Below are 4,493 nucleotides of genomic sequence, written 5' to 3'. Positions count from 1 at the left end.
GGGGGGTAAGAGGTGCAAAAGCACCAGACTTCGCCTCTCGATCAGTTTGCTCAATTCCCAATAAGCCGATATAACTACGTACCCAAAACATTTTTATCTTATCACCGCATATTTGGATGGTATTCCTTAATTTGTTAAGTCAAAGGAACGGTTTTTAACTTAGGCAGATTACCAGTGACAATAATAATTTTGAATTTGCCTATGGAAGGATAGCTCTCGCTTTAGTTATTTAGCTTGAAACACTTTCGTGAAGTATGCGATTAAGCAGGATTTGAATCTGTATATAGGAGATGCCAACCGTCATTTTCCAGTGTACGGGTTTATTCTTCAACTAGATTCCTAAAGCAGTACTTTGGGATCTACGCTTTTTTCTACATGCAGAGCGAAATGTCGCAAGCGCAGCCACAGAGGTTTAAGAACAAAATTGCGGAAGATTTTTAAGGGAATGTTTAATTCCTTTGCGACATACGAGCACTGATCTTTTGATTAACTTGGCAATAATAGCGTTTTTCACATCTTTGCCGAGAATAGATTTGTTTGAATTAAGGTACTTGGGAATGATTTCAGTTTTTTATTCTTCTCTAAAGCTGGGACATCACTTTCAGGTTTATATTATTGATGGGTATCGTGCGAAAAGCGTAGGTGCTGGCTCTAAGAACTTGGCGATAGCCCGATTCGAGAATATTGATATTAGATTTACCGGAAGTATTGCCGGAAATTATCAAACCATAGTTAGTCTTAAATAAAATAAACATTTTGCTAAGGTAAGCAAGCTATGATATTAGCGTGTGTATGGGTTTCCCAAACAATAAATGTATTGTATGATGTTCATACTTGCTGAAATGGAATTCTTTAAATGCAGACAATTGGTTGAAGAACGTGAGCCGAGCAAAAAGTGACTGCGGTTCCGGATAATTGTAAAACATGATGATTGGCTTAAAAGGCTAAAACAGGAGCGGAAAAATATAAAAAAGACGAGGGTTGTATTTAGATGATTTTTGTATTTTCAAAATACTTCAAAGTAAATCCCTCTTAATGGATTTTCTATACCCTATTTAACAATTCTTTACTTAATGTTTTTATTCTTTTCTATATGTCTCGAAGAAAGTACAAAATTTAAAACATTAAAAATAAAATCTTATAACTAACTAAATTTTATAAATAAAGCTAACGTTCTACATTTTTATTTATTGCAACAAATCTTTGCATTGAGACATTATGACAAGTATCGCTGTCTTATGAAACCATGAATTTTGTTGTCGTTGTTTTTCTTCTTCTTCTTCTTGTTATAAATAAAAAATATCATTAGGTGGATATAGATAAATTAGATATTTGAAGATCTTCAGTATTCAATTGTAGCATTTGTTGATCTTCTGTATCAATGCGCACCAACTGCGTGCTATCGAAATTTAAAAGGTTACTGAGCCCTTGCTCACTGTTGTTATGATTGTTTTGATTGTTATTATTATTAGTCTGCATTTGTTCAACATTACAAGGTGGGACGACGACAGGATTGGCTTGATAATGCTGCATTTGCGCATACTAAAGAGAGAACCGGATAAATTATTTTGAATAAATTTTCATGCATACTTATGTTTACATACCAAGTTAACCGGCGGTAAAGGCCAATTGGCAGGCGGTACCGTTTCTACGCAATTGCCATCTGTTCTATTTGCATTAGCGTTACTGAGGCCTGCAGTTAGTGCATTATATATTCGAAATTGTGTCGCATCATTTCCAATCGTCTCATTATTATTTATTATATTTGGGCTAAATTTACTTTCCCATTGACTCGTGCCTGTAAAATTACTTGTTGTGTGTTGAGTTTGCTGATTAAATACATTGTACTCGTGCAAGCTGTTAGGTGATGGTCGACAGGTGGCACCAGCGCTATTAGGGCTGGTCTTGTACTGTCCTATCACCTGTGGAATTATCGGAAGTGCAGTTGTTGTAGATACCACACCGTATGGCGACGGCTGATTGTAATTACAACACGGTGATAATGGTGAATGCGGAGATTGGGTTACTTCATGTTGCGCGTGATATAAATTAAATGGCTGTGGCGAGGTATCTATGAATAAAAATTATATATAAAGCAAATTGTGGTTACGAGGATTCTGGAAAGATTTTCTAATTCAATAAACTTTCTACGGTCATCTAACATTTAAACAATTTAATCGTAGTCATCTATGTAATCAATATCATCTGTGTAGCTAATTTCATCAAAGTCATCTTATGTTTAAATAATTTAATAAAAGTTATCTAATATTTAAATAATTTAGAAGATAACGCAGGCGTCTTAAAAAACAATGGAAAAGTCCATTGATGGGCGACAAATAGTTACAAGTTCAGTACAGTGTAAGAACTAAGTAGTACAAAAAAAGTGCATTAACAACCGCGTTTCTACATTAGACACGACAAGAGAGAGGGAGAGAGAGAGCTTGAAACCTATAACATGCTTCTTGCTATTCTTCAATCGAACAATCGGAACTATTTTCACCGTTTTAGATGATTATAGTTGCTTTCTATATATATATATGTGTATATATATTATACTGAAAAGTCTCCGCGGTTTCGAGCGCTATTTTGTTGTCTGCTCATTTCAAATGGTTCGTGTTTAGAGCGTCCTGACAGCTTGCATGTCGGTCTTGCGACCAGATCGAGGTGAATCTTTAACCATTCTTGGATCCATCGATTCCAATCACAGCATTCTCACCGTACACATGAAAAAGTTTTCTGCATGTTTTTGCATGTTTTATCTTTTTTTATAGTAAAACAAGATCACATAGTGTATTTCTTCAGGTATTGCACTCAGTTTCAAACCAATATTTTTACACGAGCAAATAAGGTAAGCTGAAATGTCACCTTTCGTTTGAGACAATCAGGGGAGTGTTGCTCGATATATAGGCATCAACACCATCTAGTGGCAGAAAACCGCGGAGACCTTAGGATACATTAGAGATATACGTTTAATGCTTTTGCCTTTCTGCTAGCCTAAGACTAAGAACGTTCGACTATTAGCAAAATTCTTTTATCAATTTTGGGTTTGAAAAATCCTTACTCACAAAAACTATAACAAAGAGAAAGTTAAAAGTTTTATTTACCTCTAGGTTCCGTTTTGATAACAGGCTTTTTTGATTGATTCCAACTCGTTATGCTCCCTCTACCTAAAGGTATAAAGAAATGTTATTAAATATTGTTAAACATAAATATGGACGATCTTACGGACTATTAAAATATGCATGCGATTGATATTTAACATAAAATGCCGCTTAAGACAAATAAAAATATTATGTAGCTATGTAATTCTACAGAAATAGAATTCATGTGCATTTGGATAAGTAATTGTGCAGCAAACATCTAAAAAAGCTTGAGATGTATTTTGGTTAGCAATCCAATAGCAGTAGTATTAGAAAAAAAGCTCAATCACTTCCTTATTGTCTACAAGTCAATAAAAGCTGTTTAAGAGAAATGTATAACTGGACAGTCGGAAACATAACTCATAGCAGTTGGAAGAATAATTGTACGGGAAACGTTGAATAAAAGCTCGTGAAAAAATTCGAATGGTAACCGATTAGCAATAGTATAAAAAACTCGCTCAACCACTTCTTTATTGTGCCAGGTCTTGATGTAAATTTTTTGATTTGATCAAAGAGTAGAGTTTTGCGAACTAGAAAAAAAGGACACACTATAATGTATTTAGCGATTTTTTTTTAGGGAATTTGCAAAATATTTGTGCCTGTGTCTAGTTTCAACTATTTAATGCTATATTTAATATATAACTATAAAAGAGTTTTATGTACTATTTATAAATAATAAAGAAAAAATCTGCTCCGCCCACTCCATATTATACAGTATTATTGTTCTGTTATTTTTCCTCTCTGTTTTAGGATGACGGTGAAGGGAATAAAGAATTCAGTCACGACCAAAATTTAATTTTCTTACTTGTTATTATTAATTTAGCCAAAGAAATAACTTCTAAGACCAACTAGCATCTAAGGTTATCGGCTCTATTTCACTTGAAATTCGAATCCACGACCATCAAGTTGTTTGTCGGTATTCTTTGCTCACTCATTCACTCAGGCTGTAATGGATATAAATAGATAAAGAAGTGAGGAGAGGCACATTTGTTGTAGTGTCTAGAGTCAAGTAGTGAAAATGGAAATTTATTCAGCTCGGACTTTAAGTCCGTAAAGTCGACACTCTGACGGTCGCAAACCTTAAGATTGAAGATGTTCTTACCCAACAGCTACATACCAACTTTGAAAATGGGCTCTCACAGCGACCCAATATCTGAGACTTGCAAGCTACAACAGACATTGATCTAAAGCGCAAGCTGAAATGGTGGCCTAAAATGGACTCGACAATAATCAAAACATTTTGCTATTTTTATCCATTTATCTCGAGTTTGGATCATCAAGGATGAACTTTAAAGCGAAAATGATGAATTGTTGTTACGCCCTTCACCCAAGTTTTCCTTCTCATTACGCGCA

General features: G+C 34.6%; 1 long non-coding RNA gene across 1 annotated transcript; it reads right to left on the bottom strand.

The window, feature by feature from the left end:
* Nucleotides 1-1,429: 1,429 nt before the first annotated feature.
* On the bottom strand, nucleotides 1,430-3,440 carry LOC119643416. Its single transcript, XR_005248274.1, has 3 exons — nucleotides 3,105-3,440; nucleotides 1,605-2,071; nucleotides 1,430-1,542 (listed from the first exon to the last, which is right to left on the bottom strand). It is a non-coding gene; the product is annotated as an uncharacterized LOC119643416 (long non-coding RNA).
* Nucleotides 3,441-4,493: the final 1,053 nt, after the last annotated feature.

Source organism: Glossina fuscipes, unplaced genomic scaffold, assembly GCF_014805625.2.
Source record: "Glossina fuscipes isolate IAEA_lab_2018 unplaced genomic scaffold, Yale_Gfus_2 60751, whole genome shotgun sequence".
NCBI lineage: Eukaryota > Metazoa > Arthropoda > Insecta > Diptera > Glossinidae > Glossina > Glossina fuscipes.
This window is presented reverse-complemented; position numbering and strand designations above follow the sequence as displayed.